The sequence below is a fragment of the Mustelus asterias genome, chromosome 3 (genome assembly GCF_964213995.1).
Source record: "Mustelus asterias chromosome 3, sMusAst1.hap1.1, whole genome shotgun sequence".
Lineage (NCBI taxonomy): Eukaryota > Metazoa > Chordata > Chondrichthyes > Carcharhiniformes > Triakidae > Mustelus > Mustelus asterias.
The window spans coordinates 45,960,112-45,977,714 of NC_135803.1; positions in this window are offsets into that span (position 1 = coordinate 45,960,112).

A 17,603-nucleotide genomic window follows, 5' to 3' on the forward strand; every position below is an offset into this window, starting at 1 on the left:
AACCTTGGATCCGCGTGCCGCGGGAACGTCAAACACTTTCGACCATTGGTTGAAGTGTTTCCAGGATTACATCGACGCCTCAACAGCAGTCCAAACCGACGCCGACAGATTGCGGGTCCTCCACGCAAGGGTAAGCGACACTGTGTATGCAACAATCCGTGATTCACAAGATTACAATGAGGCCATCGAATTACTCAAGAAGCTGTACCATAAACCGCCAAACGAAATTCATGCCCGTCACCTACTAGCCACTCGACGGCGGCAGCGCGGCGAAACGACGGGACAGTACCTGCGCGAACTTCAGCAGCTAGCCAGAGCCTGCAATTGCAAGCCAGTGTCGGCTACTCAATACACTAACGATCTGATCCGAGATGCGTTCGTGGTGGGAATCGGCTCATCCTATATTCGCCTGCGGCTGCTAGAGCAGGGTAACTTGGACCTGGCTAAGACGGTAGAATTGGCTGATGCGATGGAAACGGCCTCCAGAAGTCTTGAAACTTACCCCACCGACCACGTGGGAACATCATGGCAAGTACAGCCACTGACTCAACTGTACCCGGCGGCTCCTAGGAACTGCGCGATCGTGCTTTCAACCTCGGACCTGACGGCTGCGGCAGCTCCAGGAGGCCCACGGTGCTATTTCTGTGGATTGGCGAAGCACCCTCGTCAGAGATGTCCGGCCAGGACGGTATTTTGCTCCACTTGTGGGAAGAAAGGGCACTATGCAACAGTGTGCCGAGCAAAGCCCCCTTCTAAGCCAAGCAGTGCTGCGTGTGACTCCCCAGGATCCGTCTCCTTGTCTCCGGCTTCGTCGATGTCTACAACCACGTGTGATTCACGGGCGCCGCCATTCCTGATGACGACGACGCAAGACACGTGCAACCTGCGGGTGCCACCACTTTCAACGCCATCGACCACGTGCGATCCATGGGCGCAGCCATTTTGGTCAACACCGGCCGCAGGAGACCAGCAGGGGTCCTCGTCGTCGACTATCTCAGCTGCCTGCAGTTACACTCGGGATCCAACAGTGGCGTCAATCATCCTGGACAAGGCCAAGCCTCACAGACTCGACAAGTCCATGATGGGCATAGAGGTAAACGGACGCCTGATACATTGTCTGTTTGACAGCGGGAGCACGGAGAGTTTCATCCACCCGGATACGGTGAAACGGTGCACTCTCCGCGTGCAAACTGTCTATGGCGTCAAGGTCCCGATCTGTTATCGTTCTTGGGAGCTGCGTGGTAACTTTAACGGTGCGGGGCACAGTTTATGAGAACTTCAGGCTCCTCGTGTTACCGCACCTATGCGCTCCGGTACTCCTGGGGCTAGACTTTATGGTCCACCTGAAGAGTGTGACCCTGCAGTACGATGGGCCACTCCCTCCACTTTCAGTGGGAGAACAGCAGCCTCCAAATTGCCCAGCGCGCTCCACATGCAGTCTCTCGACACTCAAAATTACCCCACCTTCCTTATTTGAAAATCTCGTGCCAGGCTGCAAGCCCATCGCGACTAAGAGCAGGTGTTACAGCGCTGAGGATCGGAGCTTTATTCGATCTGAGGTTCAGCGGCTCCTCAGGGAAGGGGTCATTCAACCTAGCACTAGCCCATGGAGAGCACAAGTCGTGGTGGTCAAGACTGGAGACAAGCCCCGGATGGTCATAGACTATAGTCAGACCATTAACAAAGAACAAAGAACAAAGAACAATACAGCACAGGAACAGGCCCTTCGGCCCTCCAAGCCCGCGCCGCTCCCCGGTCCAGGATTGAGTCCTGAATCCAGGATCCCCGCCCAATTTTCCAGCCTATCTACATACCAATATCCTATCCACCGAGCTGTCCCTCACAGCTACGATGCTTTGTTCATTACAACCTATTAACTTACCCCCACCCCCCCATTCCAGACCATGTGATCTCCAGGGAGAGGCGAAAACCCAGAGTGAAAAACCCCAGGGCCAATATGGGGAAAAAAAATCTGGGAAATTCCTCTCCGACCCCCTGAGGCGATCGAAACGAGTCCAGGAGTCCAATGGCCCCGATCGGAAAATGCTTCCCAACCCTAGTCATTTCCACTTCCACGAACACCATATGAATTCCCTGCCCCCGAGACAGGTTCCCAACTATCCGCAGTCTCACTCTGTACTGGCACCAGCAAGATGATCATAGAATGAAGCCTTGAAACGAGAAACCAGGAACAATTAGCCCGCGCCGCTCCCTGGTCCAAACTAGACCACTCTTTTGTATCCCTCCATTCCCACTCTGTTCATATAGCTGTCTAGATAAGTCTTAAACGTTCCCAGTGTGTCCGCCTCCACCACCTTGCCCGGCAACACATTCCAGGCCCCCACGACCCTCTGTGTGAAATATGTCCTTCTGATATCTGTGTTAAACCTCCCCCCCTTCACCTTGAACCTATGACCCCTCGTGAACGTCACCACCGACCCGGGGAAAAGCTTCCCACCGTTCACCCTATCTATGCCTTTCATAATTTTATACACCTCTATTAAGTCTCCCCTCATCCTCCATCTTTCCAAGGAGAACAACCCCAGTTTCCCCAATCTCTCCTCATAACCAAGCCCCTCCATACCAGGCAACATCCTGGTAAACCTCCTCTGTACTCTCTCCAAAGCCTCCACGTCCTTCTGGTAGTGTGGCGACCAGAACTGGACGCAGTATTCCAAATGCGGCCGAACCAACGTTCTATACATCTGCAACATCAGACCCCAACTTTTATACTCTATGCCCCGTCCTATAAAGGCAAGCATGCCATATGCCTTCTTCACCACCTTCTCCACCTGTGACGTCACCTTCAAAGATCTGTGGACTTGCACACCCAGGTCCCTCTGCGTCTCTACACCCTTTATGGTTCTTCCATTTATCGTGTAGTTCCTCCCTACATTATTCCCACCAAAATGCATCACTTCGCATTTATCAGGATTGAACTCCATCTGCCATTTCCATTTCCAGCCTATCTATATCCTTCTGTAGCCTCTGACAATGTTCCTCACTATCTGCAAGTCCTGCCAGTTTTGTGTCGTCCGCAAACTTACTGATCACCCCAGTTACTCCTTCTTCCAGATCATTTATATAAATCACAAACAGCAGAGGTCCCAATACAGAGCCCTGCGGTACACCACTAGTCATAGGCCTCCAGCCGGAAAAAGACCCTTCCACTACAACCCTCTGTCTTCTATGACCAAGCCAGTTCTCCACCCATCTAGCCACCTCCCCCTTTATCCCATGGGATCCAACCTTTTTCACTAGCCTACCATGAGGGACTTTGTCAAATGCTTTACTAAAGTCCATATAGACAACATCCACGGCCCTTCCTTCGTCAACCATTTTGGTCACTTCTTCAAAAAACACCACCAGGTTCGTGAGGCATGACCTCCCTCTCACAAAACCATGTTGACTATCGTTAATGAGTTTATTCCTTTCTAAATGCGCATACATCCTATCTTTAAGAATCTTCTCCAACAACTTCCCCACCACGGACGTCAAGCTCACCGGCCTATAATTACCCGGGTTATCCTTCCTACCCTTCTTAAATAACGGGACCACATTGGCTATCCTCCAATCCTCTGGGACCTCACCTGTGTCCAGTGACGAGACAAAGATTTGCGTCAGAGGCCCAACGATTTCACCTCTCGTCTCCCTGAGCAGCCTTGGATAGATTCCATCAGGTCCTGGGGATTTGTCAGTCTTTATATTCTCTAACAAACCTAACACTTCCTCCTTTGTAATGGAGATTTTCTCCAACGGTTCAACACTCCCCTCCGAGACACTCCCAGTCAACACATCCCTCTCCTTAGTGAATACCGACGCAAAGTATTCATTTAGGATCTCCCCTACCTCTTTGGGCTCCAAGCATAAGTCCCCACTTTTGTCCCTGAGAGGTCCGATTTTTTCCCTAACAACCCTTTTGTTCCTAACGTATGAATAAAATGCCTTGGGATTCTCCTTAATCCTGTCTGCCAAGAACATTTCGTGACCCCTTTTTGCTCTTCTAATTCCCCGTTTGAGTATTTTCCTACTTTCATTATACTCCTCCAGAGCTCCCTCCGTTTTTAGCTGCTTGGACCTAACATACGCCTCTCTTTTCCTTTTGACCAGTCCCTCAATTTCCCTGGTTATCCACGGTTCTCTAATCCTACCCTTCCTATCCTTCTTTTTTACAGGCACATGCTTGTCCTGTAGCCCTAACAACCGTTCCTTAAAAGACTGCCACATACCAGATGTGGATTTACCCTCAAACAGCCTCTCCCAATCAAGAGCTGCCAATTTCTGCCTGATCCCAATAAAGTTAGCTTTCCCCCAATCCAACACCTTACCCTTGGGACACCACTCATCCTTTTCCATCACTATCCTAAAGCTAACAGAATTGTGGTCACTATTTGCCACATGTTCCCCAACCAAAACTTTGAAGACCTGACCGGGCTCATTCCCCAGCACCAGGTCCAGTATAGCCCCCTCTCTAGTTGGGCTGTCCACATATTGTTCCAACGAACCCTCCTGTACACATTTTACAAATGCCTCACCATCCAGAGTCCCTGCCCTCAGCGATTTCCAGTCTATACCAGGGAAATTGAAGTCTCCCACTACAACAACCCTATATTTCCTGCACCTATCCAGTATCTCCTGACATATCCATTCTTCCACTTCCCTTGGGCTGTTGGGGGGCCTGTAGTACACCCCCAACATAGTGACTGCGCCTTTCCTGTTTCTAAGCTCCACCCAGAGTGACTCGCTACACGACTCCTCCGAATTGTCCTCCCTCTGCACCGCTGTAATATGCTCTCCAACCAATACCGCTACTCCCCCACCTCTTTTGGCCCCTCCTCTGTCTCGCCTAAAACACTTGTACCCTGGAATATTCAGCTGCCAGTCCTGTCCCTCTTTCAACCAAGTCTCTGTCACCGCAACCACATCCAAATTCCTCGTGCGCATTAAGGCCCCAAGTTCGTCTGTTTTACCTGCTACGCTCCTTGCATTGAAGTATAAGCACTCCAGACCCCCAGGCTCAGTGAGGTCGTCCTCCCCCAGAGTGCTCTTCTTCTTTGCCAGCCTTGTCCCAGCCCCAAGCTCGTCCCCAGCCACCACACTTATAGACCTAATAGTTTGATCCCCACCCCCCTGCCATACTAGTTTAAACCCCCCCGAACTGCATTAGCAAAGCTCCCAGCCAGGATATTTGTGCCCTTCCAACTTAGTTGTGACCCCTCCCTCTTGTACAGGTGCCATCCTCTCCTGAAAACCTCCCATTGGTCTATGAAAATAAAGCCCTCCCTCCTGGACCAGTCCTTTAGCCAGGCATTCATTTGAACCAACTCCCTATTCTTATCCTCACTGGCACGAGGCATTGGGAGCAGCCCAGAGATGGCCACCCTAGTGACCCTACTTTTTAACCTAATTAATAGGTACACGCAGCTGGACGCGTACCCTCTCCCGCGCATATCTGACATGGTCAACCAGATTGCGCAGTACCGGGTGTTCTCCACCATCGACTTGAAGTCAGCCTACCACCAGCTCCCCATTCGCCCAGAGGACCGAAAATACACGGCCTTTGAGGCGGATGGCCGTCTCTACCACTTCTTAAGGGTCCCTTTCGGCGTCACTAATGGGGTCTCGGTCTTCCAGTGTAAGATGGACCGAATGGTGAACCAAAACGGGCTACGGGCTACCTTCCCGTACCTGGACAACGTCACTATCTGCGGCCATGACCAGCAGGACCACGACGCCAACCTCCTGAAGTTTTTACGCACTGCGTCTCACCTGAACCTGACCTATAACAGGGAGAAGTGCGTATTCAGCAAGCACCGCCTAGCAATCCTCGGATGCGTGGTGGAAAATGGGGTCATCGGCCCCGATCCAGACCATATGCGTCCCCTCCTTGAACTTCCCCTACCCAGTAGCATCAAAGCACTGAGAAGATGCTTAGGCTTCTTCTCGTATTATGCACAGTGGGTTCCCAATTACGCGGACAAAGCCCGTCCGCTCATCAAGTCTACCTCTTTTCCCCTGACAGCAGAGGCTCGCCTAGCCTTTGAAGAGATAAAAGCTGACATCGCGAAAGCCACGATGCACGCTGTCGATGAGTCCATCCCCTTCCAGGTGGAGAGTGATGCATCTGATTTCGCCCTGGCCGCCACACTTAACCAGGCGGGCAGGCCCGTCGCCTTTTTCTCTCGCACCCTCCAAGGCCCTGAAATTCGGCATTCCTCTGTGGAAAAAGAGGCTCAGGCCATTGTGGAGGCCGTACGGCATTGGCGCCATTATTTGGCTGGCAAACGATTTACCCTGCTCACGGACCAGCGGTCCGTGGCATTCATGTTCAACAACACGTTAAGGGGAAAAATTAAGAATGATAAAATCTTGAGGTGGAGAATCGAACTCTCCACCTACAACTATGATATCATGTACCGTCCGGGGAAGCTCAATGAGCCCTCAGATGCCCTGTCGCGTGGAACATGTGCCAGTGTGCAGGAGGACCGGCTACAGGCCCTCCACAATGATCTCTGCCATCCGGGGATCACTCGGCTCTTCCATTTTGTAAAGGCCTGGAATCTGCCCTATTCCATAGAAGATGTCAGGTCGATAACTCGAAGCTGCCAGGTATGTGCAGAGTGCAAGCCGCACTTCTACCGGCCTGACAGGGCACACCTCATTAAGGCCACTCGCCCTTTTGAACGACTGAGTGTTGATTTCAAGGGCCCCCTCCCTTCGACAGATCGGAATGAGTATTTCCTCAACGTGGTTGACGAGTACTCCCGATTCCCCTTTGCCATCCCCTGTTCTGACATGTCCGCTGCCACGGTCATCAAAGCCTTGCGGAGTCTTTTTACCCTGTTCGGCTACCCCAGTTATATCCACAGTGATAGGGGTTCGTCGTTTATGAGCGACGACTTGAGGCAATACCTGCTCTCTAAAGGAATTGCCTCAAGTAGGACTACGAGTTACAACCCCAGGGGTAACGGGCAGGTCGAAAGAGAAAACGCTACAGTCTGGAAGGCTGTCTTACTGGCGTTAAGGTCTAGGGGTCTTCCAGTCTCCCGTTGGCAAGAGGTACTTTCTGATGCGCTCCATTCAATCCAGTCCCTCCTCTGTACGGCAACCAATGCTACCCCACATGAGCGGATGTTTACCTTCCCTAGGAAGTCTTCCTCTGGGACCTCACTGCCGTCTTGGTTGATGTACTCAGGACCTGTCCTCCTGCGGCGGCATGTTTGGGCCCGCAAGTCCGACCCTTTGGTTGAACAGGTCCATCTCCTCCACGCCAACCCTCAATATGCCTATGTGGCATATCCTGACGGGCGAGAGGACACGGTCTCTATCAGAGATCTGGCGCCTGCAGGGGACCTGGAAACCCCCGTCGCTCCCGCACCCCTGGTTAGGATTCCTTCGCCCATTCTCTCCCCTCCTGACACGGCGCGGGCAGCATTGGGACCTCCACTTAATCCTCTTACTCCCGTGTACAGCTTGCCTGAGTCCAGGAGATTGTCGCCACCTCGAGGCCCACCGGTGCGTGAGGAACTGAAGGAGTCACTGGACACCACCTTGGAGAGAGGGACACCACGGTCACCAGAACCGGCACTGCCGCCAGTGCTGCGGAGGTCGCAGAGACAGTGCGGACCTCCGATACGACTGAACTTGTGAACATATGGACAGTTCGTATTGTTTTTTTTTACCCCACCGGCCTTTGTTTTTAAAGGAGGGGTGAATGTGGTGAACCATAGATGGTTACCACTATGGGTACTGAACCATAGATGGTTATCACTATGGGTACTTGTACATATGTTACTCTTGTTACTGTTGGGGTTAGGGTTGGGGTGTTCCACCTGTTAGCATTGTTCTGTGGTACACTCTGTTTGGCTCCGCCTTCCTATAGGAGTATAAAGGTCACTGCACTTCCTAGTGACCCTTAGTCTGGGATTGTATTGTTCAGCAGTATGCTCTATTCTTGTTGCGAATAAAAGCCTTTATTCTTGGGTACGATCTAGCCTCCCGAGTGGATTAATCGCGCATCACAACTACAATGACTCATCATAGGGCTCTGTACGTAAAGGTAAGTTAACCATTACACTGACCAGCATTGTTTAAGTATGAGATGCATTGGAGTATTTTCCCATTGGAAAAAGTGTCACAATTCATTAAAAGCTGCAGGAAAATGTACCGGAAAGTTCTCCTGCAAGGTTTGGGACTGTGGTTTAATTGTCCGGATATCTTTATCTTTGAACAAAATTGCCCTGATGTTGAAAGTTAAAAAAACTGATCACCTATGCACTCCATTGATTGACAGGTAATTTTTTTTTGAAATGGAAAAGACACCATTGTAGCTTCGAAAATAAAGATAATCTGGTTATCAGTTTTAATGGACACCATTATTGACATTTCCAAGTGTTTGTTTTGTTAGTTGCAGCTCCTCACAAATTTGATAGAATTTTTTGAGGAGGTAACTAAGTGTGTTGATGAAGGTAGGGCAGTTGATGTCATATACATGGATTTTAGTAAGGCGTTTGATAAGGTCCCCTATGGTCGGCTTATGATGAAAGTGAGGAGGTGTGGGATAGAGGGGAAGTTGGCCGATTGGATAGGTAACTGGCTGTCTGATCGAAGACAGAGGGTGGTGGTCGATGGAAAATTTTCGGATTGGAGGCAGGTTGCTAGCGGAGTGCCGCAGGGATCAGTGCTTGGTCCTCTGCTCTTTGTGATTTTTATTAATGACTTAGAGGAGGGGGCTGAAGGGTGGATCAGTAAATTTGCTGATGACACCAATATTGGTGGAGTAGTGGATGAGGTGGAGGGCTGTTGTAGGCTGCAAAGAAACATAGATAGGATGCAAAGCTGGGCTGAAAAATGGCAAATGGAGTTTAACCCTGATAAATGTGAGGTGATTCATTTTGGGAGGACTAATTTAAATGTGGATTACAGGGTCAAAGGTAGGGTTCTGAAGACTGTGGAGGAACAGAGAGATCTTGGGGTCCATGTCCACAGATCTCTAAAGGTTGCCACTCAAGTGGATAGAGCTGTGAAGAAGGCCTATAGTGTGTTAGCTTTTATTAACAGGGGGTTGGAGTTTAAGAGCCGTGGGGTTATGCTACAGGACCTTGGTGAGACCACATTTGGAATATTGTGTGCAGTTCTGGTCACCTCACTATAAGAATGATGTGGAAGCGCTGGAAAGAGTGCAGAGGAGATTTACCAGGATGCTGCCTGGTTTGGAGGGTAGGTCTTATGAGGAAAGGTTGAGGGAGCTAGGGCTGTTCTCTCTGGAGTGGAGGAGGCTGAGGGGAGACTTAATAGAGGTTTATAAAATGATGAAGGGGATAGATAGAGTGAATGTTCAAAGACTATTTCCTCGGGTGGATGGAGCTATTACAAGGGGGCATAACTATAGGGTTCATGGTGGGAGATACAGGAAGGATATCAGAGGTAGTTTCTTTACGCAGAGAGTGGTTGGGGTGTGGAATGGACTACCTGCAATGATAGTGGAGTCAGACACTTTAGGAACATTTAAGCGGTTATTGGATAGGCACATGGAGCACACCAGGATGATAGGGAGTGGGATAGCTTGATCTTGGTTTCAGATAAAGCTCGGCACAACATCGTGGGCCGAAGGGCCTGTTCTGTGCTGTACTGTTCTATGTTCTATGTTCTATTAGGAATGCCTGACTGAATTTCAAGAGTTCTAGAATCACATTACTTAGCATGGGGCTGTGTTCACAGTTTGACAGTTTTAAGACATTATTAAAGAATTAACTGCCCCTGATGTGGTAAGCGAATAAATGTGCTTTTATAATGAATTGATAACTTGAGGGGATTTAATTTTTGGAATGACTTTTAAAAATGAGAGGTTTTTCAATATGAAGTGTGCTTGAGTGACAATTCTATTTGTCAAACACAATCTAAGTGCATGTTATTTTTTTCCTTGATTACTGTTTCTAAAACCTTATCCACCATTGCTGTTAAACTGATGGCCTCTGGTTGCTATGAATTTCATTACACATTTTCTTGAATACAGGTGTCAGATTTGCCACCTTCCAATCCTCTGCACCCATTCCCATATCTGAACAAGGTTGGAACATTATGGTTTATTGAAAGAGTGGGTACTGGCATAACCTGCTGATGTGTCTAGCCAATGAACAGCACAGTTAGTGCAGGCTAATTACAGGGATTATTCGATAAGCGAGTAGCACGCCAAGCTGGCGTGTTGCCTGCATTGCAGTCAGTGGGCATCCCTGTGATCTCTTCATTATAAATAATGTGTTTACAAGAGACAAGAGGGTAAAATTTGTGTGAAGGCTATCCCAATCTCTTACAGTAACATTAGTTGTAACCTTAATGAAATGACTTAAACAACAAAAATTCCATTCCAGTATATTTTATATTGATATTTATTATTTCTAGTATATATGACACTATTATTTTAACATAGTCAGAAAGATACCCTCGATGGATGGGTGGCTGTCTGTGTGGAGTTTGCATGGTGCTCTGGTTTCCTGCCAAAGTCCAAAGGTGTGCAGGTTAGGTGAATTGGCCATGCTAAATTGCCTCTTAGTGTTCAGGGATGTGTGGTTTGGGTCAATTAGCCATGGTAAATGTGCGGGGTTACAGGGATAGGGTGAGGGGGTGGACCTGCATAGGATGCTCTTTTGGAGAGTCAGTGCAGACACAATGGGCCAAATGGCCTCTTTCTGCACTGTAGGGATTCTATGATGCCAAAATGTTTGAAAGAATATTGATCAAGCATGCTCTTTGTAATACATATGACAGAAAATGGGTTAAAGAGAGATTAGCTATGAGAACATTTTTACTCAGATAGCTAACTCACTTTTTCAAATGTCAGTGAAGCCACTTCAACTTTCCTTTTGTTACAATTCTAAAATCATTTTGCGATGATGCCCAAATTTGGGAACAGTGGCAAAAGAAAATACATTCTTCTCGCACTTGTTCAGTTAATGACCAACTGCTGCATGGGAAAACAATGTGGCATCTGTATGTAAATGTGACTAATAGGTAAATGTGTGCTGACTGGATTCTAGTGAAAAACCTCTGTTGCAAATAAAGGAACATTCAAATATAGTGCAAATTAGCGTAGCCTCTGTCAAGGGCGTTTTGGGATGCGTGAGCTTGAAGCCTTTCATGGTTTTTAATTATTTCCCGTATCTAAATAAATCCATGTGATCCTCTTTCTATTGCACAAAGGAAGCATTTTGAAATCTGTAAGGGCAGATCACCAACATTATCCAGCTGCTTGGTTCAAAACTAATTAAACATAGACAATGAATACCTGGCAGTCATTTACTAGGATTGAGTCTGACTGAGGAACGTAAATAAAACCATAAGATCGTTTGGGCCCAGAGGTCATATTGCATCCTTTATCTCATGCTCCCTGATGTAACCCAGAAGGGCAGCAGACGCATGGAAACACTTCCGTCTGCAAGTTTCCCTCAAAGCCACGCACCATCCTGACTTGAAAATGTATTGGTGTTCCTTCACTGGATCAAAGTCATGGAACTTCCTTCCCAGCAGCACCAGATGGAGCACAGTAGTTCAAGATGGCTCACCATTATCTTCTCAAGGACAATTAGGGATGGGTATTGCTGACCTTGCCAATGTCCACATCCCTTGAAAGAATTTTTTAAAAGTTAAAATGTGAAGGTCGCCAGATGTATTCATTCTGAAGAGTATCTACTCTTTCAGGTGGTGATAGATCAGTTGGGAATGAAATAGGTCTTTGCAGTAGCTTGATACGTTCTCATATTAAACTGTTTTGAGCCTCGATCAATTTTAGTTTACATTAAAAAGGGCTGTGAGTTTAGCATGAGCACATCTCAAATTACTGACAGATCAATTTCAGCCCCACTGTATAGGAATATAGGAAAATAGGAACAGGAATAGGCCATTCAGCCCGTCAAACCTGTTCTGCCATTTAATATGATTATGGCTGATTGGATACTTCAATGTCTTTTGCACTCACTACCCCCATAACCCTTTCCATTATTGCTAATCAGAAATTTACCAATCTGTGCTTTAAACATACATAATGACTGAACTTCCACAGCCCTCCCGGTAGAGAATTCCAAAGATTCACAACCCTCAGTGTAAAGGAATTTCTCCTCGTCCGATTCTTAGTCACATCCCCCTTATTTGAAATTGTGACCCCTGGTTCTAGACTCCCCAACCAAGAGAAACATCTTAGCTGCACCTACCCTGTCGATTTCTTTAAGTATTTTGCAGGTTTCAATGAGATCACCTTTTATTCTTTCTAGAGAATTCAGTCCCAGTTTGCCCGATCTCTCTCCATAAGACAGTCCCACCATCCATGGAACAATTCTAGTAAACCTTCATTGCACTCCATTTATGACAATAATGTCCATACTGAGGTTAGGGGACAAAAACGTCACAAAGTGCTCGAGGTGCAGTTTAACCAAGCTCCTGTTCAATTAAGGCAAGACCTCTCTACTCTTGTACTCAAATCCTCTTGCGATAGAGGCCAACATTCCATTAGCCTTCCTAATACTTGTTCCACCTGCATGTTAATCTTCAGTGACTTATGGACAAGGACACCCAAGTCCCTTTGTACATCTACACTTTCTAATTTCTTACCATTTAAGACTCTACCTGTAATGGACCCACATTTATCTGAGCCAAATACTTCCTTTTTACATACCTAAAGAAGCTTTTACTGTCCGTTGTCATGTTTTCTTGTTAGATTGCATTCATTGTCAATTCTCCCCTTCCTTATCAGTTTCTTGGCCTACCCTTTGCTGTATTCTAAAAACCTCCCAATTGTCAGGTTTACTATTATTTCTGGACAGCAAAATGTCATATTATTCATGATATTGTCTATTTTGTACAATCCTACACTTCCTTTGTCAGCCATGGTTGACTGGTTTTTTTGGGGGTGGGGGGATGTATAGATGCTGTCTGTTACGTAACAGTTCTTTGAAGACTAAATATTGCCAATGCACAATCATATCTTTAAATATATTTTCAAAATCATAGAACCCCTACAGTGCAGAGGAGGCCATTCGGCCCATCGAGCCTGCACCAACAACAGTTCCACTCAGGCCCGATTCCCGTAACCACAAGTATTTACTCTGCTAATCCCCCTGACACAATTTAGCATGACCAATCCCCTTAACCCACACATCTTTGGAGTGAGGGAGAAAACTGGAGCACCCAGAGGAAATCCACACAGACACGGGGAGAATGTGCAAACTCCACACAGGCAGACATCAGAGGCCGGAATTGAACCCGGGTCCCTGGTGCTGTTAAGCAGCAGTGCTAACCGCTGTGCCACCGTGCTGCCCTGTCTACCTCAGCCAATTCTAGTACCTTCTGTTTTTCCTTCAGAAATCCTGTATTCACAATTTTACTCTTGCAACTCACATTTTCTCATCTTGGTTAGAGTTTCAGGGTTAACTTTCACTAACTACCTGCAATGCTACAGAATGCTATTTTTACGGTAGGTTTACCAGAATATAATATATGCATATTATAGGGAATTTTTCTACACAGTGCCTTTTATATTTGGCAGACCTAACATGTCGAAATAAAGAAATCAAAATAATGGCCCATAACCTACAATTAGAGGTGGCAGAAAGCCATTGGCCACCAAAAATAGAAGAATTTTTACACACTTACCTGCATGCACAAATTGCATCCAAACTTCTGATGGGAGCAGCAGCCTTCAGCCGAGCAATCTCCGCAGGCCCCAGCATGACACAGGGCTCTTGCCATGACCAGACTGGGAATGCCCATTGAGACCTTGCTTGGAAGTAGTACTTTTGTATTGAAAACAGAGAGAAGGATTTCTCCGCTGTTATAAAGGTATGTTGACTTTTCTTCACTATTTCTTTTAAGTAGTTAATCCTATTGTTATTGGCTCATTTAAAGTGTAATTTTATTTTAATGTTTGAAGATGAGTATTATTTAATATGTATAAAGGAACATAGGATTTTAAAAAATAACAAAAACCTATTTACATCTGCTTTATATTACATAACTTTACATGTGACATGCTTGTAAGTATTTGTACATTTTGATTTTGAATATGGAAACAGAAAATTTAATTAGGAACTTCTCAGACCATGATTTGGATACCTTATTGCATGAGGTTGAGCAAAGGAGAGTTCACATTTTGGGCCGTGGAAAACCTAATTGTGTTTATCATCAATATTCTTCTGCCTTGCTTACTTCATTTATAATTATCTTCAAAGTTTATTTATTTATTAGTCACAAGTAAGCTTACATTAACACTGCAATGAAGTTACTGTGAAAATCCCCTAGTCGCCACACTAGAACATAGAACATAGAACATTACAGCACAGAACAGGCCCTTCGGCCCACGATGTTGTGCCGACCTTCATCTGAAACCAAGATCAAGCTATCCCACTCCCTACCATCCTGGTGTGCTCCATGTGCCTATCCAATAACCGCTTAAATGTTCCTAAAGTGTCTGACTCCACTATCACTGCAGGCAGTCCATTCCACACCCCAACCACTCTCTGCGTGAAGAACCTACCTCTGATATCCTTCCTATATCTCCCACCATGAACCCTATAGTTATGCCCCCTCGTAATAGCTCCATCCACCCGAGGAAATAGTCTTTGAACGTTCACTCGATCTATCCCCTTCATCATTTTATAAACCTCTATTAAGTCTCCCCTCAATCTCCTCCGCTCCAGAGAGAACAGCCCCAGCTCCCTCAACCTTTCCTCATAAGACCGACACTCCAAACCAGGCAGCATCCTGGTAAATCTCCTCTGCACTCTTTCCAGCGCTTCCACATCCTTCTTATAGTGAGGTGACCAGAACTGCACGCAATATTCCAAATGCGGTCTCACCAAGGTCCTGTACAGTTGCAGCATAACCCCACGGCTCTTAAACTCCAACCCCCTGTTAATAAAAGCTAACACACTATATGCCTTCTTCACAGCTCTATCCACTTGAGTGGCAACCTTTAGAGATCTGTGGATACGGACCCCAAGATCTCTCTGTTCCTCCACAGTCTTCAGAACCCTACCTTTGACCCTGTAATCCACATTTAAATTAGTCCTACCAAAATGAATCACCTCACATTTATCAGGGTTAAACTCCATTTGCCATTTTTCAGCCCAGCTTTGCATCCTATCTATGTCTCTTTGCAGCCTACAACACCCCTCCACCTCATCCACTACTCCACCAATCTTGGTGTCATCAGCAAATTTACTGATCCACCCTTCAGCCCCCTCCTCTAAGTCATTAATAAAAATCACAAAGAGCAGAGGACCAAGCACCGATCCCTGCGGCACTCCGCTAGCAACCTGCCTCCAGTCCGAAAATTTTCCATCCACCACCACCCTCTGTCTTCGATCAGATAGCCAGTTACCTACCCAATCGGCCAACTTTCCCTCTATCCCACACCTCCTTACTTTCATCATAAGCCGACCATAGGGGACCTTATCAAACGCCTTACTAAAATCCATGTATATGACATCAACCGCCCTACCTTCATCAACACACCTAGTTACCTCCTCAAAAAATTCTATCAAATTTGTGAGGCACGATTTGCCCTTCACAAATCCGTGCTGACTATCCCGGATTAATCCGCATCTTTCTAAATGGTCGTAAATCCCATCCCTAAGGACCTTTTCCATCAATTTACCAACCACCGAAGTCAGACTAACCGGTCTATAATTACCAGGGTCATTTCTATTCCCTTTCTTAAACAGAGGAACAACATTCGCCACTCTCCAGTCCTCTGGCACCATCCCCGTGGACAGCGAGGACCCAAAGATCAAAGCCAAAGGCTCTGCAATCTCATCCCTCGCCTCCCAAAGAATCCTAGGATACATTTCATCAGGCCCAGGGGACTTATCGACCTTCAGTTTATTCAAAACTGCCAATACATCCTCCCTCCGAACATCTATTTCCTCCAGCCTATTAGCCTGTAACACCTTCTCTTCCTCAAAAACATGGCCCCTCTCCTTGGTGAACACTGAAGAAAAGTATTCATTCATCACCTCGCCTATCTCTACTGATTCCATACACAAGTTCCCACCACTGTCCTTGACCGGCCCTAACCTCACCCTGGTCATTCTTTTATTCCTCACATAAGAGTAAAAAGCCTTGGGGTTTTCCTTGATCCGACCCGCCAAGGACTTCTCATGTCCCCTCCTAGCTCTCCTCAGCCCCTTTTTCAGCTCATTCCTTGCTAACTTGTAACCCTCAATCGAGCCATCTGAACCTTGTTTCCTCATCCCTACATAAGCTTCCCTCTTCCTTTTCACAAGACATTCCACCTCTTTTGTGAACCACGGTTCCCTCACTCGGCCATTTCCTCCCTGCCTGACAGGGACATACCTATCAAGGACATCCAGTATTTGTTCCTTGAAAAAGTTCCACTTTTCATCAGTGCCTTTCCCTGACAGTTTCTGTTCCCATCTTATGCCCCCTAATTCTTGCCTAATCGCATCATAATTACCTCTCCCCCAAATGTAAGCCTTGCCCTGCCGTCCGGCCCTATCCCTCTCCATTGCAATAACAAAAGACACCGAATTGTGGTCACTATCTCCAAAGTTCTCTCCCACAACCAAATCTAACACTTGGCCCGGTTCATTTCCCAGTACCAAATCCAATGTGGCCTCACCCCTTGTCGGCCTATCCACATATTGTGTCAGGAAACCCTCCTGCACACACTGCACAAAAAGTGCCCCATCCAAACTATTTGACCTACAAAGGTTCCAATCAATATTTGGAAAGTTAAAGTCCCCCATGACAACTACCCTGTGACCCCCACACGTATCCATAATCTGCTTAGCAATTTCTTCCTCCACATCTCTATTACTATTTGGGGGCCTATAGTAAACTCCTAGCAACGTGACCGCTCCTTTCCTGTTTCTAACTGCAGCCCATATTACCTCAGTGTGCATATCCCCCTCAAAGTGCTTTTCCGCAGCCGTTAAACTATCCTTGATTAACAATGCTACTCCTCCACCTCTTTTACCAGCTTCCCTACACTTACTGAAACATCTATACCCCGGAACGTCCAACAACCATTCCTGTCTTTGTTCTACCCATGTCTCCGTAATGGCCACAACATCGTAGTCCCAAGTAGCAATCCACGCCCCAAGTTCATCCACCTTGTTCCGGATGCTCCTTGCATTGAAGTAGACACACTTCAACCCATCTTCCTGTCTACCGGTACCCACCCTTGACCTTGATACCTTCCCCAATATCTCACCACCCTCAACACTGACTTCCGGACTACAACTCCTTTTCCCACTCCCCTGACAAATTAGTTTAAATCCCCCCTTGTATTTAACACTCCTGTTTTAATGTTTAGTAACATTTTGTAAAGTTTAATGGAAAATGTTTATTAAAAATAATGTTATAAATACAAAACTTTGATACCAGGTTAACATTAACTAAACATTTTACTTTAGCAGCTGCACTATGACACTTTGTTTAATTGCCTCATCTTTTCCAATTTCTTACAAATATATTTTTTCCCTAACACAACGATCAATAAAATATTTTTATACATTAACACAACAATTCTGTCGTCTCTAAACAAGGAGGTGAGGGAGGGATATGAGGAAAGGTAAGGAGGGGAATGGGAG